This window comes from Oxyura jamaicensis, chromosome 28 (assembly GCF_011077185.1).
Source record: "Oxyura jamaicensis isolate SHBP4307 breed ruddy duck chromosome 28, BPBGC_Ojam_1.0, whole genome shotgun sequence".
Taxonomy (NCBI): Eukaryota; Metazoa; Chordata; class Aves; order Anseriformes; family Anatidae; genus Oxyura; species Oxyura jamaicensis.
This window is the reverse complement of record NC_048920.1, coordinates 2,841,892-2,867,479: the sequence shown is the minus strand read 5'-3', so window position 1 is coordinate 2,867,479 and position 25,588 is coordinate 2,841,892. Positions and strand designations below refer to the sequence as shown.

At 46.6% G+C, this 25,588-nt stretch overlaps 1 long non-coding RNA gene across 2 annotated transcripts; it reads left to right on the top strand.

Moving 5' to 3' along the window:
* The first annotated feature begins 4,318 nt into the window (after window positions 1-4,318).
* Window positions 4,319-15,390, top strand: LOC118179249. Of its 2 annotated transcripts, none has more exons than XR_004756407.1 (6): window positions 4,319-4,648; window positions 7,128-7,223; window positions 11,139-11,224; window positions 13,828-13,960; window positions 14,821-14,952; window positions 15,213-15,390. It is a non-coding gene; the product is annotated as an uncharacterized LOC118179249 (long non-coding RNA). The 2 variants fall into 2 exon arrangements; XR_004756406.1 differs by having other exon boundaries at window positions 4,327-4,648; window positions 15,216-15,390.
* The last annotated feature ends 10,198 nt before the right edge of the window (window positions 15,391-25,588 follow it).

Here is a 25,588-nt window from a genome sequence, read left to right as displayed (position 1 = left end):
TCTGCTTGGAATTGTATCTTCCTCTTTCTGTCATTAACTTCCACCATCTCATATGCAGTTTTGAACATGCCTCCTCTTGCTTAAGCCTTTGAGTTTTGTCCAAATCATATTTATTCTGCCTGATACACCTCCTTTATCAAATGTTGGTATCAACGGTTATGCTGTGGCTTAAAAGTGAGTTCAGAGTCAGAGGAACCAGACCTTTTGAATCTTTCTCTTCCCATCATGTAAATACTGTTTGCTACGTGAAGCCGTTCGCATCTTATACTCTTGCAGGCACAAGTTCTAGTCTGGAAGATGAGATAAAAGATACTGGGCAGGCATCTCCTGAAAGCGGCTTGATCCAGAGAGCGAGGATGCATTGCCTTCCTGGGAAAACGGAGAAAGATTTTGCATGTTTGAGGCATGTTTCCCTTCAGCACCGCAAACCATTGTGTCAGCAGGGATAACTCAGCGCTGCTCTACAAAAATCAATCGAATGAAGCTGGCTTTCTGCTGCCAGGGATCAGGTATAGGCAGGATTTGAACGGAAGGTCTCCTGGCACAGCGTTAACAGCCTCTGGAGGCTGGTTGCTGCTAATGCTTACCCCATGGCTAACAAAACTGGAGCAGCGTTAAGAGCCTCGGGAAGCTCCCGTTAGAGCGCACGGTGCAGCAATGCACACCCCTCCCGTCTTCTGCTGTCAAGGTGAGAGGGAGAAGAGGAAAGACAGCCGGCTGTAAGGCCGCCCAGTGTATTTGGAAGACTGGTAGTAGGGGAAGTGCTATTTGCCAAGTCAACTGTGTTTGCTAGTCCAGAGACTTTAATTCCACTGCCAAGAGCTGCCGCTCTGTGTACATGTGTGCAGCACGCGCTAGGCGTGTGAGACAACGCAGATACAACCACTGCAGCTCCAAGGAAGGGGAGAAGGGACGGGGAGGATGCACCAGCAGAAGTCCTGGCCAGGGGTGTCAGGCCGTGCCCCTGCAGGTGCATGCACAGGAAGCGACCTCGAGGCGGTTGCGTGCTCAGGGTGAGCGTGCAGGTAGCATGAAATACGAGTGTGAGCGTGTGTGCACATGCACGGGGGTGTCTCCGTCTGTGCGCAAACAAGGAGGAGTGTTTACAAACAGGTGAGTGAATGCAAGCCTGCAGAAGGGCATGCACAGACGGAGACGCCTGCAACCAGTGCAGGGTGCGCGCGTGGGGACGTGTGTCTGGAGGGGAGGTGCGAGGAGCGGCTGTGTGCGTGGAAGCAGCGTGCTGGGGAAAGGAGACGAGACCGGGCTACGTGGGAGCTCTGTGCTGCATGGGCAGCTCGCATCTGCGTGTCCAGTGGTGGAAAGCTGGGCATTTGATCTCTGTCCATAAAGGTCTTTGAGATAGGAAGGGGAGTCTTTAAATGCACCTCAAAAAAAGGGTGTCAAACGTGTGCTGGATCTCCTCTGCAGGAAGAGGAAAATCCATGGGGACGGAGAACGCATCTCCGTTAGCACGCAGCAGTTGTTTTGTTTGTAGCACGGCTTCGGTTTGACGGGGCGTGTGGAGTGCTGTGCACGAGAGATGTGTGCGTGGGCTGGGGTAGGTGCGCGGCAGCTCGCTGCGTGCACAGAGGAGGGGGTGCAGAGAGGCCAGCGGGGAGGGCTGAGCCCAGGCGGTGCTGGGGCTCGGGGATTCGAGCAGGGCTTTGTCGGAGCCGTCCTGCTGTGGAGCATCCCCAGATTCAGTGCGGGCGCTTGTCTATTTTGGGTGTTTCTCTGCACACCTTTGCTTTCCAGCCCGCTGCCCCAGGCCCTCCGAACCGCGGCGTGCCGAGGAGCTCCGGCAGGAGCAGGAGCGGTTCCCGAGGAGCTCCGGCAGGAGAAGGAGCGGTTCCCTTGGAAACCTCTGGATGCCCAGCAACAAGTCGCTGCCAGCAGCCATGTGACAAGGTGCATTAATCAGGCATCTCGTACGAATCAGGTCAGTTGGGGCCAAAGTCCAGCTCGCTCCCCCTTCGCTTCGTCGCTAATTACCGAGCGATGAGGGCTGCTCCGAGTAGGGGGTGGAAAACAACTCGAAATAATTAAATAAAACGGTGACCTTTGCTGTTGTGGCTTCTAGGTTCATCCCAGACTTTCTCCACGAGAAAAATCTGTCCGATCTCCTCTCCCACTGGAATGAGCCTAGAATGCAAATGAGTGAGCCAGAGGAGCCTCGGGAGGTGGGAAAGCCCAGCGAGAAAGAATCTGTCATGGATGTGGTGAGTTTCCAGGTCTCTTCTTGCTATAAGCCCTACATTTCAAACGCAGCTTTGAATGAGGACTATCTCAGGCTGGAGATAGGTTTGGCCTGGTTAAGGAGCACCTGATGTTCTCATCTCTGATCTCTTTGAAAATCAAGTTTCTGAGCTCTCAGCTGGGCCACGCTGAAATTGCTGGCCTTCAGCCCAAAGTCCTGCCCCACAACTCTGAAAGAAGAGGCTACAGCTGAGAGGCAGCGCCTCTACACTTCTCGTTCCCTGTGGGCTCACCACAGCTGCAAAATGGCTGTTCTTCACAGACAGGCAGCTGGGGGGGGGGTTATTCTTCATCATTCCTCACGGCTCTTTTCTTTACCCCCATGGGACCCTTCTCCATTTCACTCAGGAGCAGAAGACCCAAAGGCAGAAGAGGTTTTTGTAGCTGCAGCTCTGGGCCAGGGGATAACAGCAGTTACCACATTCAGACTGAAGTGAAAGAGAATTGTGAGAGTCCTGGTGAGCAAATAGGAAACAGGGAAAAATAAGAGAAGGATGAGGAGGTCCAGCTGGAATGGGAACAGCTGCAAGCACTGGTCCCAGTCCCTTGCACTGGATTGCCTGCCCAGTAGGATCTTCTATGGAAATTAAGTAGCCAAGTCTCACGGCCCTTTTGTGACTCCTATTTTTTCGGAGTGACTTAGGCACCCCTCAGCATTTTCCATAAGATGCCATTTCCAATTTCATCTAGCATCCTTTTCAAATTTTCCCTGAACTCCTGCTTGCTTTGCCTGGACAAAGCCAGAGCAAAGACTTCCAGATTTGGTTCCTGAACGAAAAATCTCTCACAGACACGTGTTCAAGGCCAGGCACTAGTAAGGCTGCAACGTCTTCTTTTACCCGTATACCAGTCTACATTCTTCATGCTGTGACTAATGCATTGCAAGGTCATTGGGTAGTGCTCAGTCTCCATCTCCTCCTTCAAGAGACCAGTGTTTGAGCCTGCCAGGGTATTCACTGATTCATGTTGAACACAGGTATATTCTGCTCAAAGCCATCTTTTATCTTAGGCAACAACAAAAATGTCGCAGTGGCTGGTCAGATTCTCAGCTGATGTAAGCCAGCCAAAGGAGTTGGCCCACAATCTACTGAAGATAAGGAAAAAAAAAAGAGTTGGAAACAGTGAGCTTGGCTTTATTCTAATCAAGCTGTAATTTGAATAGCAACAAATGCCACTTAAAAATGGGCTCCCTTCATGTCATCTGCTTTTAGATCCAGATCTGAAGAGCAGGAGATTCATTCCATCCATTCATAGCAGGCAGCAATTTCCCCAGATCAGATCTGAATGTGGATCTCAGGTATTACTTAGGCCAAGCCTTTATCTTTGGACCATTTTGATTTATAGCGAATTAATGTTACAATCAATTATTATTTTTTCCGTTGGTATCATGTAATAATATATCCTGCGTACAAGATATACCAGGAGACAAAGCTTTACCTCGATGTACTGACTATCTAGGGCAATCTAGGGCAACCTTGAAGAATTAATGCCTGCAACCTGTGTGTTTGCAATCGAAGAGGCACAACACAAATCCATGCCAGCTGACACCCTCCAGCCAAAGTCAGAAACATGTGTGCGCTCTTGGGCAGAAGGTTTAGGAAATTGTTCTCACTGGCGAGTGATTTGTCCTTTGGCACGCTCAAGGGAATAACTGTCTGACGGCCTTGCACCAGGAACATTAAAAGAAGCAGATGGATTCTAGATACTCAGATCTGACGTTGCAGCTCAGCTCAGAGTCTCGGGGAGGAAATGGAGGGCTGGTTATTTGTGTCAGCTCTGAGAACAGGATGATAAAGGCTGAGAAGTTGGGACGAAACTTGGCTAATCCACTGGGCTGGGAGATCAGAGGGTACGTGCAATACAGGTGGAGGGCCGCTATGGTAAGATGGAAAGAGCAGGGCTGCTGCGGGTTTGGTCCTGGGAGACACTGAGCAACTTGTCCACAAAGCAAAACATGTCGGTCCTCACCAGGCTGAAGCACGGGAGGACACTCCTTGGCTCTCCCGGCGGGGGCTCTCCTGCCTGGGCATACACAAAGCATGTGCCTCGCACAGAGCTAGCTTCTCAGCCCTCTTCCCCACCGCTGCCCTATTTCCAAGGGCTCTGGGTGTCGCTCCCCCGACGGACAGACCTGTTGCTCTCTGCCATCGCTCCCCCGACCCGCCTTGACGCGAGGAGGAGACTCTTACACTGAAGCGCAGGCAGCTCTCCATGATGTAATCCGTGCAATCTGTGCGCTCGCAAGGAAAAGCAGCCTCCCGTTGGCCAAGGCAAAGAGTCCCCGCCTGGGTGCTCCTCCCGCCGCCCCCCCGGGGGCCCATAAAAGCCCCGAGGCAGAGGCAAGGCAGCTTTCCCAGCCCCTGAGCTTGCAAAGGTGACCCAGGGACAGGTGAGCTCCGGCAGGGGTGCGGAGGAAGGCTCGGCCGAGGGCGGAGAGGGCTGGGCAGAGCCGGGGATGCTGCAGGTGCCGGGGGGAAGGCGAGGGGTCCCCCGGCCACCTGGGGAGCCGCTCCCATCTCTGCCGGCCGGCTGCACAGCTCCGCCAGCGGGGGGCTCGGCAGGGGGGACGGGGCCGGGCTGCGGGGGGCTGCAAGGGGGCTGCAGGGGGACAGGCTGCGGGGAGCGGGTGTCCGGGGCCGGATTCCCCCTGCCCTTGCCCTTGGGGGCTGCGGGGGAAGAGGAAAGGAGGGAGCGGGGCTGGGCTGCCCCTGGCCGGGGAGCTGCGGATCAGCACCACGGACAGGGCCCGGCTCCGGGCTCTGGGCTCTGGGCTCTGGGCTCCCAGCTCCCAGCTTCCAGCTTCCAGCTCTCAGCTCCAAGCTCTGCTCTCTGAGCTCTGAGCTCCCAGATCCCAGCTCTGAGCTTCCAGCTCCCAGCTCCAAGCTCTCAGCTCCAAGCTTTGTGCTCTGAGCTCTGAGCTCCCAAATCCCAGCTTTGAGCTTTGTGCTCCAAGCTCTGAGCTCCCACATTCCAGCCCTGAGCTCTCAGCTCCCAGCTCCCAGCTCCAGCACCTGCCGTGGTACCGACTGAGTCTGGTCCCGCTGGGGACAATAGCAATTGGTGGCAGCTGGGGGGGGGGGGAGGTGGGGATGGGGACACAGACACACAAGGCGAAGCCAAAGCTGAATCGAGAAGGGGCATTTGGGGAGGCAGGCTGCAGCCAGAGAAGTTGGGGGCTTACTGAAATCCAGGGGGATAAAGGGGGTTGAAGGAACCGCAGCTACATTTCCCCCGCTCGCCCCGACTGCCCCAGGTAAGGCGCTCACAGCTCTGGGGCTGGGGTAGAGCAGGGACTGAAATAATCCAGGAGGCCCCGAATGGCTACACGGGGACAAATGGCATCCACGCGGCCCCCCTGCCCCCGTATCAAATCTTTATGTTGAAAAACTTAAAATGCTTGTTTTGAAAATGTGGCTGCCTGGTAGTTCACTCATAAAGTTGCTCGTAGAATCCTCTGCTTGGTTAGAGAAATAGGATATTTCGCCAGGATGCTGCAGGGAGGAAATTCATCAATGAGGAGTTATTTAAAAATATTTTCCCTCAATTGTTTATTCTAGCTGAATACTCAAAATATGCCTCACTTTGATACGCTTGGGGTCCACTGACAGATCATGTTATATTTAAGTGCCCAGTGGTTATATTATTGTGGATTTTTTTTTTTTCACAAATTGCTTAACATCCCCACCCCCCAAAAAATAGCGGGATCAAATTAAAGGATGCTTTTCTTTTTAAATTTTGACAAAATTAAAAAAAATATATATTGTAAATTGTTAAAGTATTTAACTCTGACTCAACGAAGAAATTTGAACAAACTGAAAGAAAAACCCACGCCTTTTCTTGTTTAGATGACACCACAGGCGTCATTTAGAAAATAAAAAAAGATAAAAATGTTGGAAGCGGAGTGCTCGAGCACTTTGGAAACAAAGCATTGCATATCACTACTGTCAAATGGTGCATTTATTTGATCTACCTGCTTGGAAGCTGAGACTGTTCACTAAATGAATCCCTCGTCATTGAAAATACTCACGCAGCTCTGGTAAACATACATTTAAATATTTTGCCCTAACAGGGTCAATAAGGGAAAATAATCCAAGGTTCAGACTTCCCTACCCCCTGTCTTTACATCTGTATTTTTCTTAAGTAACGTTGGTCTCCGAGAGGACGAGAACGAATCTGTTCTCCATTTTAAGGAAAATCCCATTTGCTGTTTCTGAAATAAATATTTGGGGAAAAAAAAAGAAAAAAAAGAAAACCACTTAAAAGTTGAGATTTCATTTAAGGCCTTGAATATACAGACAGCATTCAGAGATACGCATTCTGTACTTCGAACAAACTAACAGTGGAAATGCTTGCCTGTGGAATTTGAATGGAGAAATATCTGTTATCTGTCTGAAAATCTTTTAGCATCTTCCATCCGTTCTGTGTCCGCACAGTGACTCAATTTGTGACCTTTCTTCGGTGCAACATAATACTTGGGTTTGGTTTTTGTCGCGTCCTATCTCTTACAACATCCATACAACATCTTTTTCCTTTGAAGTTTAGCTGTAAAAAAGAAATCATGTATAAGGAATGTATAAGAAACCATGTCCTTTATCTCCTGCCTCAACACAGGCATGCGAAAGAACTTGAGGAGAAGCCAGAAAATGATATTGCACCAGATACATTTTCCTGCTTTGGGGGGTTTCTCTCCGTATTCTAAAATATTGCCTAATCAGATCGAATATTTATTACAAAAATGTTCGGACAGATGGTTATCCTCCAAGTTAACTAAATTTTGCGTTGTGCGGAGCGTATTGCTTAATCCAAGTCACAGTTCAGTTTGTTCGGGGCATATTTTGTAACCTTTCTTTACTAACCATTTCCTGTAGATCTCAAAACAAACGCATCTCAGAGAAGGATCAAAACCTGCCTCTTTTCTGAGGGATCCTTACACACAGAGATCTTTGAAGAACAAAGAATTTAGGGTAAGATCTGAACTTAATTCCTAATCCTTAAAGCATTTAGCAAAATTTGGAAACGGGAAATCAATCTGGCATGAGGTTACACCACCGCCTGCTAAGAAGGGGACATTTTAGGTTTCACTAGTAACAAACACTGTATAGGGTGTTGGTTTTTGTTGTTTCATTTTGTTATGTAATTTTGCTACAGGCAAAAACCTCCTTCCCCTTTCCTCCTTCCATCAAAAAGACAATGTGTTCCACTCCCTGGGCTCTGTGTGCCTTGCACAAATATTTGTCTGTGCGTCGCCTGCCACTCCAGTAATGAGCTGCTTTTCCACTGCAATCATGGCATCTGGTAGGGTTTCGGGCTGTGAGTAGCTGGGAGACTGGGAGGTGCTTGGGAATCTCAGCAGGAAAAAGAGAGTGGATTTCAGACGCGAGATCTGCAACAGCTTTTGCGCCTGGATAAACACGCGTAAGATCTTCTCTCTTTGGCAGAGCTTTGTTCAGCCGCAGCCACCTGAGCTTGGCACGCAGACCTGGGCACTATGCCTGCTCCAGACACCTGCACTCACACGCAATTTTACATCCAGGCTCTTTCAAACACCTGCATTCATGCGCACTAGGTGCGCGTGTCAGCGTGCGCCATGGTCCACTACTGCACTGCGACACATGCACGGTCCTACCCGCCCCGCTCCGCACCAGGGGATGAGAGGAGGCAGGGGCATGGCTCGACCAAGCCTTTAAGCACCCGCTTCGCTCTGAGCACCTGCACCCACCCCAGTTCAGCAAACACTTCAGCGGGACTGAAGTATGTCACTGGGTCGGGACGGGAAGGAGATCTTAAGGAACAACTCTGAGCAATGAATTTGTTTTTTCTGCTCAGTGGAATCAATGGGAGTTTTCTCTGATACTAAATTCAGACTAAAAGATACTAAATTCAGACTAAAGGATACTAAATTCAGACCCCGCCAAAGCTATCCATTACTACGGAAGCAAAAGAAACAAATCTCTCGTGGAACTACCCGAAGGTCAATATAAGAGCCTAGAGCACAAAAGAGTTGAGAAGTGGGTGATAAAATTGGTGTATGCATCTTGTGAAGGCAGCTCTTCCCTCAAGGAGTGTTATGGTTGTTGTGGGGCCTCCAAGTCACTGTTTAGCACCTCTTTAAAACTGAATGAGTTTAGAACAGGCGTTAGGGTCCTGTTGGGATGTGTAAAATAAGTTAGGCATACACCTCACCTGAAAGTAAGTCGGAGTGGGACCTAATTCATTGGTAGCTTTTAACAAAACGAGCTGTCTTTAGATCCTGAAGTACCTTTGTGAAGTTTGACCGTAGTAGGACAGGTGCTGGGACTTTTAATTTATGAAATTACCGACATTAAAGCCTAGAAATAGTATAAGGAAAGGAAAAAAAAATGCTAAGGAATGGTTAATGCCGTATTCAATACTGATATTTGTGTTTGAGTATCCTAAGGCTGCTTGGGATATTTGGAGTCTTCAGCATTCGCTGAGATTCAAAGGAATTACCCTCCAAGCAACTCTGCAACTCCCAGCCGTAGTTCACTGCTGGCAAACCAGGACTGAGCCTGCATTATCCTGGCCCCTGCATCAACAGAGAGCTTCCAGCCGAGGGCTTAGAAGCAGCTCCATCCTGTATTTGTAGCTTTGGCCCTGAAAAAGGAAAAAACAAACCCAAAAAACTCCCTCCCTGCCACATTTTTCTTTGACTCAGCAGAGCCTTAAGCACGTCGGTAGCTTAGTGCTTGTTGTACTACTTGCATGAATAGGGCCATTCACATTCTCCAGTCATCGCACACTCACACCCCAACTCCAGTAGCCCTTATTTGCCGAGACCAGATGGCTCCTGCGAGTTTCGATTGTGAGATATGGCCCCCTTCCTGGCGTACGATGAGCGTGGAGGTTTTAGTTTTACCCTGCCTACAAACAGCTGGGTGTGCGTAGCAGCCAAGAGAAGGGTCGGTACCAAGATTTTGCCTTCAGCAGCCTCTGAGCTGCTGGGGAGGGGGGGGCTCTAACAAGTGTTGCCACGCAGGGGCTGTTAATTGGGATGGTGATTGACAAGGGGAAGGGTTGGGTGGGTTTTGTTTGCACGATTATTTGTTTGCTTTTCAAGCGCGTGTTTGCAGCCATGCGGAATCTGGCATTAATTCGAGCCCTCCTGATACATCACCACGGTGAGCGGCCTGGCTCCATGAGACCGTAATCTCTCTGGGGCATGGACATTTTGTTCCGTGTTTGTTCAGCACTTAACACAGTCTGTGACTCAGGCTTCAGGTTTTTTAACGAATTGCAAAGAATAGGCATTTCATGGCACAGTCTGCGGCTCTGCACCTGAATGGATGAACAAGCCAGCAAAGCCTTGTATGTCCCCCACAGCATCACACTTCAGGATGAAGGGGAGAATCTTCCCTTTTATTTTATTATAATTTGGAGACTGACTCAGGAATTTTCATAAAACAAACCTACGGTAACTTAGACAATGTCAGGAAAATACAAATGCAGAAACCTCAGCACTTAACTCCCACGGGAATCAAATACATGTCTAAAGTTAAGCACTTGGCTGAACTGAGGATTCAAAGATATTTCTACAACGTATGCAAATGTCTCCTTTTTATTCTGCATAACTTAAGCCTGTACAGTCTTATCAGGTCACATCCAGAAACAGAACTCCCCCCCCAGATTTTCAAAAGCATTTAATGTTTTCAGGTGCCCAGCACGCCATATCCCAGTTAGTCCTGACTTGCAGGGACTGCTAAGCACCTGGCTCTCTGGCAGTTGTTCCCCTTTCAAAGTGTCTCAAACACAAATATAAGGGATCCAAAACTGCTCATTCCTTTTGAAAATCTAGAGCCATGATGAACAGTCCACCTGCGAGAACCCAGCCCAGATGAAAATTGCGTGGATTCGAGCCCCCCAGATCAGAAGCAATAGTCAGCACCTGCTACTGCAAGGTGACAATGCACCCTGCCACTGAAATAGAAAGGAGCGTTTCTTCTGTGCACAGAAAATTGCACAGTTCCTGGGAAGAAAAACAGCAAATCTTTTTGGTAAAACTCACAAAATTATTAAAATTGTGGTTTGTCATTCTGTCCAGTCAAGTACTCTGTTGCTTTGAGTTGGTGCAACGTATCTGGAGAAATCAATGGCACAGCACAATAAAAAACTTTACTCAGGGCATCTCCCACTCAGTTGAGACGTTGCCATCTGGAAGGCAAAGGGTTCAGAGAAGGTCCCAGGGCTTTGCAGGCTGCAGCCTGAACCTGGCAGAGGCAGTGGGAATTTCTCCTGAGCTAGGAGAGACCAGGATAGTTCAGAGGAGCCTTCTCTGAGTTCAGGAGGCGCTGTCATCAAAATGCATGTCTGACGAGCTTAGCAGCTGCCCATGTAGGTTGTTTAGGTGCTGTGAAGGACTGGGGAGGGCTGGGGAGAGTGCAAGACCCGCTCCTGTTGTGGCCTGGCTGTGCAACTGGTGTGGGAGCTGTGAAAACGTGGCCGTAGCGCTCTGATTTACCAGCTTGTCGTCAGTGCACCACCCGGCCCTGAGCAGTGATTGCCAGGAGCCAAACCAACAAAGAGCAGAGTTGGACTGATTTGTGCAATGCTAATTTTAAACTTAAACCTACTCCTAAATAATGTACATTGCCTTTTTTTTTTTGTCCTGTAAAAATGAACACTTTGATACTCATTTTATAGGCCTACCAGAAGCCCAATGTAAGTGATATTCATAAAGCTCTAGAGATCCGAGAGCAAATGGAACTAGAGAACAGAAAAAGGTTATTATCTTGTCATGTTTGGCCTGAGAGGAAGATTATCCGTATACCTTGCCAGACCTATTTATTGTCTTATTTTCTCCTACCTTATATTTCTCATCTTTCTAATCCACTCCATCTAATCCAGCCAACATTTTATTTTAGCACAGTTCTCACGACTTGCTGACGAAGGTGTATTTGGCAAGAGAGGTATCTGCAGCTTTTACATAACCTGATAAAGTGCAACACAGGTAGGTGGAACAAAACAATAGATAACAATTAATGAATACACAGCTTTAAAAAATACATTAGCCTTTTTTTTTTTTTTAGAAAACAGGCATTATATTCTTCTGCTGGTCTATCACAGAGGGAATGGGTTTGACATAACTAATTCTCCTGAATTTTGACAGAATGGGCTCCATTCTGCATCGCACGTACCGATCTAAATGCACGGTCTACTTACTGTGATGTGGCTTTGTTTAACAAACAAACCAAAAATGATTTAAGTGGATGTAATGCATGAAATAAGTTCCTATAATGGGAAGTACTCATCATTTTAATCATGAAGGATGTATTATTTCAATCATGAAGGATTCTATGATAAATTCTAGATGGACTATGTTTTTCAAGTGTTGCTTATGGTTTGGCTGCACTGACTCAGAGAAAACAATGAAGTTCAAGGGCTTTCAGTCCCTTACGGGGTTCAACAACCAAATCACAGCATGCTGGAAATTTTTCTGAATACCAAAGCCCCTTGCATTTTTCCTTTTCATCTATAATCAAACAGCATTTCTCTCCCCTTGTTGCTAGTGAATGCATTAGGGTCTAAACTTTATAATCTCCAGAGCTGTTTCCTAGAATAGATGCAAGCGGAGCACTTGGTTAGGGACAGCCAGGAGGCAGGGAGAGATGATTACCTTCAGGCAGTCTCAGTGGAACTTCCCAGGGCTCCTACGGGCACAGCCTAATGCGGGACTTAGGATGCTGAACAGACTTCCATTATGGGGGCTGGCTATGTTGATGCACATCCACACACAGAGAGCTCCTTGTTAAAATGCACACCAGTGGCTCCAAAATACAGCAGCTCAGTTGGGGTTCATTAACAGCAAAATCATTCCGGAGGACATTGTTTCAGAGAGGAAAGAATTTCATTTCTTCCAGGATTGGTTTTTAGTTGCATATAGCCTGGAGATTTTGCTGTTAGATTTAGGTGAAAGTCTAGTTAGAGAGAGCCTGGAGCTCGAGAGCACAGCCGTGCCGAAGGCTTCAGCGGGGTTAACTCAAGATTTACATGCAGTGCCTACCACGGTGGGACCTCACCTTACACAGGACTTGTTAAAATAAATTCCTATTAACGAGGTGGTTTTAGCATGTGTGTACGACGGGCATCCAGTGCCCGACCGGAGGATTGTTCAGCCACGTGTCACAGACTCTGCACTGCTAATGGAAGATCCCTGCCCATGACAATAATGGGAGAGCAAGTGTGCTTTGTTCTGCGCTCAATTGTTCCTTTTTAGCAGGCACACAAGCAATTGCCCCAGACCTATGCAGCTTTTAAGGCAGCGAAGGGCTGCTGTGATGAGGAAATCTTAGTCCATTTTAATCAGCAGGTATTAAATAAACAAAAGAATTATCACTAATAGATACAAATGAGTTGCCACACAGCTTGAGTGTCAACTTTCTCTTGTTTGCCAGGGACCGTATAGTGGAACACACAAGACATCTAATGATTTAGTAATACACTGCAAGTAAACACCTAATTACCAGGTCTAGGAGGGGAAGGAATAATAAGCAACTTGGGAGGAGGCTATCAGTCATTTTAGTTTTGATTTCGTGTATGGAGTCCTGCACGAAACAGGCTGGTAGCTCTCATCTCACATGTATGTCACCGTTTCTCAGGAATAAGTCTGTTCATTTGGAGCTCAGCTCTGTTTTAAAAATCTACTCTTTCTGAAGGAGCTGTCTTAAAAAAATAAAAAAAAAAATGTACTGCAAAAGGGACAAAATTGCTCCTCAACAAAGGGGCCTATCAACAGCCTGTCAATAATGTGCCAAAGGCCAGAACCTGCCTTTCAAAGAGGCTCTGCAGTCTGGATGTGTACTTTGAGAGCAATTAAGGGACGTGAGCTACATGATGATTATCTCATGGGTGACATTTTCATTGGCTCTTTGGGAAAAGAGAGAGATGGGTTTGAGATGGCTGTGATCAATGTGCATCCTAGCCCCACATCAATGGCAGGAGAACATGTGGGAGATAGACCTGGAAAGCAAAATGTGCAAGAAAAGGGAGCAGGGAGGGGAGAGATGGGGAAGGCAGAAGAAATTTTAAATCCTAGAAGGTGCAAGAAAAAGCTACAGTGGGAAGTAGAAGGAAGGACAAAACCTGAGATGATCAGGGGAAAATGAGAATGCCTCCAGGCATCGGCAGGGCCGGCAGCTCTCCGGAGGCCAGGGAGGGCAGGAATAGGAGAGGGAGGGACTGCAGGATTCCTGCTGGAGAAAAGGGGAATGGATCCCCCTGAGTGAGAAGAAAGTCCAGAGACGGTGGCGTAGATGTGCTCACACAGGGAGAATTCCCCTGTAGGCACCTCACTACTCCTCTTCCTTGTGCCATCACTGACCCTGTACCAACGGGCAGCATTGTCCCAGACTGAGTCCCTGGTGCCACGCACCTTGTTATGTTATTAGGTCGTGGTTGCACTCAAAGCCTAAGGAAGGAGGAAAAAATATCCCCAAACTGAGACCAAAGGGGTAGCTTAGTACAGAGGTGCAATTCTGTTTACTCTGCTTTTTTACTAGCATATTACCATCAGTGTTCTCCATCCTTCCTTCATCTCTTCACTCTGTACTACAGGTACCAACACAAGCCCAAAGCTGAGAGCAGACAGCAGCGCACAGGGGCAGACTGTGCTGGATGGGAAACAAATGCTAGTTGGGTGACGACTACACGTAAGAACCTCAGACGAGTGCCTGAGTCTCACTGCAAGGTTAGTAATGCCCAAGGGACAGGAAGAGCCTGGGTGACACCCAGAAATACAAGCTGGCTCGGGGGCAGGAACTCAGAAGTGCTCAGTACCCCACACGCGCTGTAAAGGCAGAGCATTGCACAGGATTGCCCCTTGGCACAGACACTGGTGCTTGCACAGGGACCTGTACAGAAGCGAGTGCCAAACTGCAGCTCAAATGCTGTGTGTGTGCAATTGCCAGGGGCTGGCTTCTGCCTGGGCCAGACCCAGCTCCGTGGGCCACAACGCACAGGTTCCTACCAGCGTGGCTGATCCTCTGAGCTTTGGTTTTTACAGGTCGTGCAGTTTCTCTTAATTCCTAACATAGAACAACATTCTTCAACACCTAGGCAAAATGTTTCACGGAAAACATGTACACAATAATGCAGATTTGGTTACAGTATTTCCCCAGTTTGCCCAATTGCTTGTTTAGGAAAACAAACTTAATTCTGGCCGAAGAAAACGTTGCTTAATTTTCTATAAAACAGTCCCCTTTGTGCTTCTCATTTTATGAAAATGTTAAAAATGTTGATATTGAGCAAAAGCAAAATGGTTTGAAAATATTTGGAAACCTTCCCAGCCCCCAAAGGTACTGTTATTTTTGCAGTTACTATCTTTTCCGGTGGTGCATGTATCAGGACATACAACCATGTATACACTTGATGTGTGCATCTGCATTTAACACAAGTGCATGTTCGCATGCTATGCAAACCATTTCAAGCAGATCTGACAGACATAAGCTTCTGCTCTGCATTCTCCAGGATTGTCTTTTAAAGGGGATCTCAATGGTAAAAATAATGGTATTTTACCAGCTAAACATTGGGAATAACTCTCCATCATAGGCAAACTATGCTGAAGACAGAAATCAACTGACATGTTCAGTCCGGAGGAATCCCCCGGGGTACCAGCAGAATGCATTAACAGCGCATTTCTCCAGTGAGATATGATGGGAAGAGCACACAGCAAAAAAGAAGGTAAAATGGTTAAAAACAACTTGTATTTTTGGACCCCAGACTCCCACAGAAATCTTTGGAGATGCTGAGCTCCTTACCTCTGAACATTAGGCCTTTAATTTGCAAGCAGAAATAATGCTTTAGAAGTCCAGCTTCGACTCCTGTTATTTAAAATTGTTCAGAGTATTTTTCTCTAGACCAATTTGCTGCCCTGATAATTAATGTCGCTAATGGCTGCTTTCTTTTCATTTATCAGCAGTTTTGTTTTTTGTTAACACAAGCAGAGAGAAGATGAAGAAACAATCTCTCGAAGGATACAGCCTGACAGTAATACCGCCATCTGACTAAAAAGAACTCAGACATACGCATAATCCTCAGGAAAATTCATCTCCACCCTCCCAGCAGACCCTGGTGAGAGCCCTTGAAGTGGTAATTAAAGTCTATTGAGTGGCAACTGCACCTGTTTAGAAAGGAGAGTGTGGGTAAGAGGTGCACAAAGGGAGATGAGCAGCAGAGAGGGAGTGTGAGCGAGGAGCTGCTGGAGGTGGGGAAGAAGGGAAGCGGAAAGAAGAAAAGATATATTTGTTGGCGAAGCCAATCCAGTAAGACATATTTTTCACATTCTTCCCTACATTTGCTTTCTGCCTGCTGTCCTGCACCCCTTCACACACACAGCCGGCTTCTACCCCACTCTCACACCCACTGATGGAAACTCCAGGGGGCTTTCCCTGGCTAGCCCGGGCCCTGGACCAGCAGCTGCTCATCTGGTGTAAATCAACAGAGTTCCACCGAAGTCCTGGTGGAGTTACAATCAGCTAGCGCTCATTTACGCCAGCTGAAGATCTGTCCCAGTGACACTCATTAACAGTCACTGGGCTCCTGAGCCTGGCAGCTGGGACATGCCAGTTCTTGTCTGCTGGGTTGTCTTTTTCCCTAGAACATCCCTTTGTGTGGGCTTTGTCACCCCGGTGTAAATCCTACAGCATCTGGGATGAATAAATCAGAGATGTTTCTGGATTTCAGCAGACATGTCTGAGCGCAGAGTCTAGGCAGAGACTGAGTGAAAGGGAGGAATCTAGAGCAGTGCTCGCAGGCCAGCAATGCCAGGCCTATCAATAAGTCTGCTACTTTTGCATACACACCTGGCTCCAAAAGCTTTGAACCAGTGTCACACTCCGAGAGATGTTCCTAGGTGCTACGTGTGAGACCATGCAAAATGGGCTTTCTCATAAATACTGACAGTAACTGCGGATTTTGACATAGCTTTGCAGGTTGCTGCTGACCCAAGGACCACAGCTGGGGAACCACTGCTGTGTCCAGTGTATTGTCACTCGGCAGGGAGACTTGGAGGCCAAAATGTGTGATATCGTGGCAGTGGCAGCTCAGCCAGCTTCAATAGACCAGTGCTGACTTGTGTCACCAGATAATGGCATACTGGTTTGCTAATGGCACAAAGCAGCAGATTAAGTGCTAAAACGATGGGAAAAAGAAAGACTCAAAAGGTGGCAGGGGGAAATCCTTCAGTGTTTGAGAAGGAGAGTATGAAAAAGGGACATTCTTCGGTACGGACATCTGGACTGCCCTAGCAACCAAGGAGCCAAAGACCAGCACTGCAGAGTGATGTAGATGCATGGCCCAAGGAATTTGTCATCCTGAGACGCATGGATTGAGAGCAGAAATCCCAATTCTTTCTGCCATAATCTCAACTTCATCTTTGATGCCAGTAATCTGGGCATTTCAGATGAGGCTATAAAGATTTAGTGCATCACCTTTGCCTAATTAGTCAAAGGCTCTGACAATAGTGTTTTGTAGTAGCATGCAATCATCCCTTATGCCCTACCCATGCACACACACTACTGAAGGCTACTCATTTAACTCCCTTTATCCAACCCCCAAATGGCTTTATTTCTGTGTTACTATGCATTTGCAAAGAGTCTACAGTAATACAAGCTCTCCCTTGTCACTGCAATTCTATATGTGCCCCAGCAATCAACTGAACAAAACTAGGTTTCCTGGGGTGACGAGAAGAAGAAAGAGGTTTATCCTCAGAGCACCCCGAGGCTGAGCTGTGCAAATGATTCAGGCAGAATAATTTGACCGGTGTTTGCAAAATTTTCTCTCTCGCTGGACTTGATGGCAAGCAGTCCCCTGTGAATCCCTGACCTTCATACTCTGCAGGCTGCCTGGGATGGCTGAAATAAACCACGGGACTTTGTCTTGATCCCCGATTGTCAGAGTACACATCAGTTCTGGTGCAAAGTTGGTGCATCTGCTTTCTACAAATACTAGCAACGTCTCTGTAGCATGCAGTCCTGATAGCCGTACCGGGAAACGCATCCTTGTGAATGAAGACAGAAAGGAATATGCATTCAGCAAAAGCCAATTCCTCTGTCTGTTAAGGGTGGGATTTGCAATTTGTTGGAGAGATGATCCAACCTGCTCACATAAATTCAGCTGCAGTTAACAGAGACAGACAGATATGTCTGGACAACAAGTCAACCTCCCAGTCAAGCCCTGTCTTAGGGTGAGATTAATTTTTGTACTGATTACAAGGGTGCCTACAAGACTCACTTAACACAAAATGCCTAACTGCTATCAGGCTAAAGTTACAAGAGAGGAATCATACCTAAAATACCTCACTTGCATGTCTCCTAAACTCTAGTCTCGTCCATTAACAAAATCATTGGGTACATTGTCATGAGATACATTGCCTCATTTCTATATTTTCTTCTCCCAAATACTCTTCATTTTTTTTTTCCTTTCAGCCTTCCTGTTCCTCAGCCTTTTTCTTTTTTTCCACCTTCCCTCTGATTGCCGAGTAGCTTCTTGACTTTTCCATCAATAAGTCTAAAGAGCATTTGAACCATTCTGTTCCCCCCTTCTCTCCTCCCTCCAGTTCCAAGTCAGGCAAGCGCATCGATCAGAGGAGCTCAAGAAATATCTGGTGTTTTGTTGTCAGGATGATAATAACATTGCAGTTGTGAATGGGCTGCTGCAGGCCTGATCATGGACACCTGCAGGGTTTGTTTAATTGCATTTAATGACAAATCCTATACAGAGGAGCATTGCCAGAGAGATTTATTATCCACCAAAGAGGCAAAGCACAACAGCTCAAAATATAATTTGCACTGAGCATTTTTTCCCCTGCCTCTCTTTAAACCATTGTAATAAATAACAAATCGGGTAAAGTGGGCAACACTAGTCTGAGACAGAGGTGGGGGGCAGAGGACAGAGATTGAAACCAAAGGAAATAACAGCAATAAGGCCACACTGTTCTTTCTACCATCCCTGTGGTCTGGTGTATAGGAAATACTGTTTGTTTAATTTACAGCCTAGAAGTGCAGCTGGGGATCTCTCTGTGATGAGCCAGCCTCTTCTCAGATAGCCGGGGGCTAAGCTCTTGAGTCCCTATTCTTTCTAAGCAGGCTTTTTTTTCACCATGTTCTGTAGCTAAGTTTAGATCTTATCTGTAAAATCAATTACAAAGAAACTACAGTGGCTTCTCAGCACTATGGGTGTCACCTGCCACAATTACAAGGAGGCATGAGCTTCCATGCTGTTGAAATCTCTGGGACAAACTACAAGTGGCAGATCCCATCCTGAAAAATATCACTTTGAGAAATATGGCCCTACACAGACAGGTCACTCTACCTGAAGTCTAGACGAGTCTCACACACCTCTGAGGCTGGATAGAATTTATGTTTCCTACTAAATGCCATGCTCCTGGAAGGGAACTCATATGGGTATAAACAGCAGAGGACCTCATTCCCTTGCTCGAGCCATAAACAGTCACTTCTCTCTTGATTATTATGTGCTTGTCTAGTGACAACTTGTGGCAAATCCCTTCTCCAGTGTGGTAGATCACTGTGCTAGGCAGAGTGCAGTTCCAGAACGACTGTAAAGTGTTGTCAACCTGAGATGGGGCAGTTGGACTTCAGACAGATGATATTTGAAGGTGCCTTTAAACTGAACTATTCTGTTCTGTTCTGTTCTGTTCTGTTCTGTTCTGTTCTGTTCTATTCTATTCTATTCTATTCTATTCTATTCTATTCTTTATAGTCCAAGTTAGCACTTCCCAAACCATTTCCTCTCTCAAGTTCCTAAATCATTATTATTCACCCTCTCATCTCATCACCCTTGGCAGAACATTGAATTGTCCTGGCCAGCTTATTTCTAAAAACCGTCCCTCCTCCCCCCTCGCCCTCTCCCCCAGCATTTTCATGAGTACGCTTTGTGGTATGGCACAGAATATGCTACAGTTTAGAGGAAATGCCTTAATTTAGGAAATCCAAGCACAGGTCAGGAACAGGCATGCATCAGGTAAAGTTGCATTCAGCGTGAGCAAGGGGCGTTTGCTCACTGGTGTTCTACTTTACGTTCAGATTAAATTTTGCACTTTAAATGGTGCACACCAGGAGGTCTGGGGATGACAGTGAGCTTGTACCAGAAAATATCACCCAGGATTGTCCCTTGTGCAGTGTTTGGTCTCTATTTTAATGTAGGCAGCAATCGGCAGTTGGCAGTCATTACACAAACACGGTGTAGGGTAACACCTGGACTGCAGTTTTATCTGATTTCCTGGACAATGGCAGTATCGCTAATACCCCCTGTTAAATAAGACCACCTGGACATCTCCTGGTATCAGCTCCAGCTATCACAAACACACTTGCTACCTAGGCTAGCACAAAGGATTGTTATCTCTTGAGCAGCGCAAATCCCCCGATTGAAACAACCCATCTGGAGTTTGATTAAAGTGTCCATAGAAAGCACATATGTTTAAAAAAAAAAGAGAAAGGGGGGAGAGGGAGGGAGAGGCTGGACTGTGCTCTGTGGGCTTGCACAGGGCACAACCTCTGCCGGCACCAGCAAACTCTCGCCTTTTGCTGAAAATTTCTTTCTCCTTCTATGAAAGAAGCCTTTCACCAAAGCAGAGCAGAGGCCGTTGAAGGATACTTTTGTTTCTTTTCCTTTTTTACAACTGCTCACAAAAGTACATTTAACAGGCTTGGATTGACGACAGGGAGGATACCGTCCCTTGTCTGACTCCGCCGGCTGAGGTAAGTATGCCTCCCTCGCTCAGACAACGGCGGTCAAAAGGAATAATGCGAGATCCTTTACTTGGATGTGAGCCAGCATTGTCCTTTCACGTGTTATTCATGAAATATGCAAGGTATTAACAGCAGAAAGCTGGGTAGTGGAAGCAAAGCTAAACCTGGGGTGAAATAAAGATTGCTCTTCGACAGGTTCAGAGAAAAGGAAACAGCAAAAAGGTTTTGTTTTTTCTTGCTGAAATCAGTCTCTCAGTAGGATCGCAGGAAACCCAGCACTATCATTATCTTATCTTCTTCTTTGCTGCCTGTTTCCTTTTCTCTAGCATTCCCAAGTATATATTACATTTACTTACTTCAGTCAGACCAAGATACAACTGAGAGATAGGCGGGTTGGCAGAGCACTCCAGGAGAAGTTTATCATAGGGTATGGAACAAGGAGATCCTGCTGAGTCTTGATATCCTTGAAAAAAAAAATCCAAATTTTTATAGTCGTCTATAGTCTCCTGAGTGGGAAAATGGAGCAGAAAGTCACAGGCACAGGCACAAAATTGGATAGATGATTATAGTGAGATTTGACATGGTCTCGCAAAGAGCAATATTTTTCTCTTTCACACTGTCTAACATGCCTAGCATCCATCCCTGAAATGAGAACCAAGTGTTGAAAGAACGAGAACAAGTGAGGAAGGATAACAGAAGAAGAAATGAAGGAGGATGTCCCCAAGGAGGAGGTGCTGCTCTCAGTGGTCTGGCTCTGTGTGGAAGACTAGTGATTTTGTTGTTCTGACTTATAAAGGTGACAACAAATCATAGCCTGCCATACAGTGCGGATCTTCACCCTCGCTGGTGTGAGAGATTGCTGACAGGACGGACTGGGACACAGAGCTGGTCCAGCTGCCCGCCGAGAGCCCTCTCTGTGATACAGCTGCTCCACACCTGAAAGCTAAGTACGTGTTGAGGTGCTTTGGCACACTGGAGGTCGTATCAGTCCCTGAGCCAGAGACTTTGAGTTACTCTGCTCCTCAGCTCTCGTCCCCTTGAAGTCAACCAAATCTGAGCTCTGGGTGAAGCAACAGGAGGAGTGTCTGTGAAGAAGCAAGCTCTGTAGGCTCATCCAGCAGCCATGAGCAGCTCTCTAAGCATGCCACTCACCTGCTTTTACTTTAAAGCAATTTCCCATTGAAAACAACTATTATTATCTTCATATTGTGGATCGAGAAACATTAAGTGTCTCACTCAAAGACCCCACAGCAATTCTGTGGCAAAGTTAAGGCCTGAACCTCAGCTGCTGAAGTCTGCTGGGCACTTAGAAATCCTGCTTGTTTTGAAAGTCTAGCTTGCTGCTTCCAACAGGGTTTTAAAAACCGGAACGGGTAAATTTTCAATACCACCCAGAGCCTCTATTCTCAGAGATATTTAGGTGTGAAAATGAAATTCCTGAATCCTGCTGAGGCCGGTGGTGAAGGTAAGTACTGAAATGTCTTTAATAACTTGGGTTGGTGGTGCTGTAGAGCATTTTCTTCGTGTGCTCAGCATTGCACACTTGTCATTGTTATTACCCGAAGCAAGGGTACAGAGAGGACAGAGCCAGGCTCTTCCCAGTGCTGCCCAGTGCCAGAAAAAGAGAAGCTGGGCACAAACTGAAACGCAGGAGGTTCTGACTGAACATCAGGAAGCAGTTCTGTATGGTGAGGATGACCAAGCACTGGAGCAGGTTACCCAGAGAAGTTGTAGTCTCCATCCGTGAAGATACTCAAACACCATCTAGACGTGGCCATGGGCAACCAGCTTTAGGTGTCCCTGCTTGAGCCCGGGGACTGGACCAGGTAACCTCCAGGGGTCTCTTCCAACCTCAACAATTCTATGATTCTGTGATTAGCGGCTATGTGATTTAGGAACTGAAGTCCTTTTGGCTTTTCCTTCAACTAAATCATTTAGGTTGAAAACAGAAACTTACCAGGACAATCAGCTGTAGCAGCACCAGAGCAAATGTCTCCAAGATGAAGACAGCCACTGACCTCCAGATCAAGCTGCTCTGTGGTTCATTAACACGCTTTACAGTCCTCACAGCCAGGTTCTCCTAGAAGGTCCAAATCTGATGAGGTCTTTACAGTCCTCACAGCCAGAGGTGCAAATCTGATGCTCTTGCTACCTTGCCATTTGCCTCAGTCTTTCATTCTTTCAGCTTGAAAGAAAGAGGCTCCAGATCCAAAGATACTTTTGTTACTATCATCTTAATCTGTGAGGTAGGAGCAGAGCAATACTTATCCCAGGAAATTTATTGCTAAAGGAATTTAACAGCTGTACAAATTGCTACCCATTGATGATGCATGAAAGAAAAGACCCATGTATCGTAAGCAAGAGCGGCACACTCTCTTTTACTCCCCCACTGATATATTAAAGCTACAAAAAATCAGAGGGCAGCAGTGCGACCATTAATGTTGAAATTGCCAGGCTGGTGTCTAATGTAAATGAAACTCCATTGATTTAGTGTTACTCAACATACCTCTCCTGGTTGTTCATCTTCTGCAGTCTGATCAAAATCCTTCCTTCCAGGTAGCGGTGGCCTCGTGCCCTATATAAGCACAGAAAATAATGTCATCACAAACCTTAATGATGAAGGTAGTTACAGGACAAAAGCCCCCGCGGCAAGTTGGGTATTGGGTCATTGTTCCTGCTAATGTCATGGTGCCATTTCTCACTATTTTTAGAATTGTTCTCTTTGTACAGCAAATTTCTCATGTAGTTACTTAAAAATACAGAAGATTTTGTCTTCACTGGACTTAGCAGGAAAAGCCCATCTTCTTCTGACTTCTGCAAATTAGACAAACCTGTAAAAGCTGAAGAGATTGATAAAAACTTAGATTTAAACCTAAATTTAAACTTTGAAAAAATGAGAATCTTGACCTAATCTGCTGTTAACCCTCAATGAGGTGACAGGCTAAGCACGAAGAGCTTGCAGAAAAATTTGCAGGTACCCAAATTATCGATTCACTGTTTCAGAAATAACTCAGGGATTCAGTAAAACAACATGGACTTAGTTCCTAAATGATTTATATGCCTTTGGAACTATTAGCGCAGATTCAAACTTCTCCACATTTTGAGGAAAGGGATATGGAACAATGGATTAGGAACTCTTCATCCTTTCATGCTAAAAGTGTTCCAGATCATACATCCAAGCTCTTTTATTATCTACTTTGTATATTGTTGTTGTTCCACACACCTTAGCATGAATTGAAACCCTGGCTTTGGCTGCCAAAAGCACAGAAGATGCACCCGTAACCTCAGAGTCTGCAGTCTACATAAGCAAGACAGAGAACAGTGATTATTCCTACGTTACTGGCAGGGAAGTAGAACGTAGAAAGATGAAATGACCAGCCCAGGGTCACAAAAGGAGTTTCTAGCAAAGGTAGGATCTCAGCCGAGATTTCTTAAGTCTCTGCCCAACACTTTAGCCACCCATTCACTTTCTTTCTTTCTTTTTTTTTTTTTAAGTACCCTGTCATTATTTCTGTGAAGAAAATTATGCAACTCCTCCAGCAGCCAGCACTGTGTAATTCAGCTTGTCTGAAAGGGAATATGAAATGGCAGTTTCAAAAAAAAATTAACCCTCCTGCCACACAATCTGGCAGCCTTGTCAAAACGTCTCATTTTTTATCTTCTTTCCCTCCGGTGGGTATTTAATTTCCCTCTATATTCTCAGAATACTGGCTGGGGCTTTATCTGCATTACCCTGCAAAACCTTCACAGGAGTCTCCGGGGCCTTGTGGAGGACACTCGCTGCAGATGAGGGACGTGATAGTGTCTAGTCCTTCATTTATTTCTATGCCAGGTGTTCAGCTGGTGTCCCTGGTTTGGGACATAAATTCTTTTGGTGGTGACCTCAGTAAGAGAAGCCAAAGGAAGCAGGAGATCCAGTGTGACACGGGGATCTGATCAGAACAAACTAGAGCGCCTCTGGTTTCTGCCCCTGCCAGCCAAAATCCTGCTCCAGACTTTTCAGGCTGATGCTGTTGCAGCACATCAGCTCAAGGCAAGCTGACGTGAGCTGGCCACCACCAAGTTCAGCTCTCTTTGACTTCACAGACCAAATAATGCATTTACAGCTGGGGCAGGGGTGAGATACTGTGGCTCAGCTCTTCCTTGTCCATGTCTCAGGATCTACAGGGCTTTTGAGAGACTACTTGTGCTGTTTATTCTTATTTTCATTACCAAGCAGTTTCTTCATTCATGAAAACAAAACAAAACCCACATTTTTATCAGCTGCACTTCTATCCTGTGATGTTTCTGACAGCTCACCCAAGAGCTGCGGGCAGGCTCTGATGTGAATTTGGGAGCTAAAAAGCTTACGTGGTGTTCCGGTGAATTCCACATTCATTGTAAGGAGGGGAAATTAATAGGAAGCTTTAGTTAATAGATACTTCAGATAAAAGTGTGAGTGCATCTGATCACCATAGCAACACGAAAGAGACCGCAGGGAGAGGAAATGTCACTACGTCTGTGTCTGCGCCTCGACCTGCTGCAGTACAAACAGCCTGCTGCGGATTTCACACACGGATGTGCACGAGCAGGTGTACAGACTTGGGTACAGGTGCACGCCACGCACGCATACATTCTGCTCACACTTTTAGCTGTTTGACACTTAGGTGTAGTCAGCGATGCACACGGACAGCACAGGAAGCCTCACGTTAATATTACAACGGATCGTGTGCACCCGAACGCATTGCTGACAGCTGTTTACGTCTGAGAACGTTTTTTAGCTTGCGAACACAGATGTGTATTTGCACATCTGAGTGCAGAGGAGACACAAGAATAGTCTCAAACAGCTTCCAGTGCACGCAGCCACTTCTGTCCTGGCATACAGAAAGCTGCACTTGCTCAGCATGCACACAGCGGAGATGGAAGGACACCTTTGTTCATTTTCTTTTAAACGGGAAGCTGCTCTGTCCCCAGGCACGTTGCACGCGGAGATGACACGCTCGCATGCACGGTCAGACTTTGTGTGGGAATTCTGCCATGGACACTTTGGCTCTGGCTCCGGAGCGCCGAGCACCTGCTGCTCCCGTTGACTTTAACAGCTGCTGAAGTGAAAATTAGGCCCACACTGTCTGTTATGCAAAAGCAGTTTCTTAGCAACAAAAATGATATTCTGTGTGAAGGCAACGCGCATTAGCAGGATAATCCTAGGTAATTCCAGACAAGACCTAAATGGGTGGAAGGATGGATGGACTGAACAATAATAATGATAGACGGAGTAATAGTAATGGAAATAACGAGGCTAATCTTATTTCCCTGGAAAGAAGCAACAGCTATAAATAAAACACAACAGGAGAAACCTTGTGCCAATTCCCCATATAAAGATTAGAGCACCGTAAATTCAACTTCTGCCCTAAAAATAGGTTCTGGTAAGTAAAGCTTTACTAATCCGAACTATCGCCTTAAATATCTGTTCCTCGTTCTGCGTTACCATTCAGGAATGTACGGAGTTGTACATCTTGTACTCCGGCAGGGATCAAGGGGAATTAATCTGTGCGTGGTGCTTGGCCGGGCGGCTCTGCTACCTCCAGCGAACGTCTCCTCAGCAAACAAGCCGCACGCTTTAAAACACT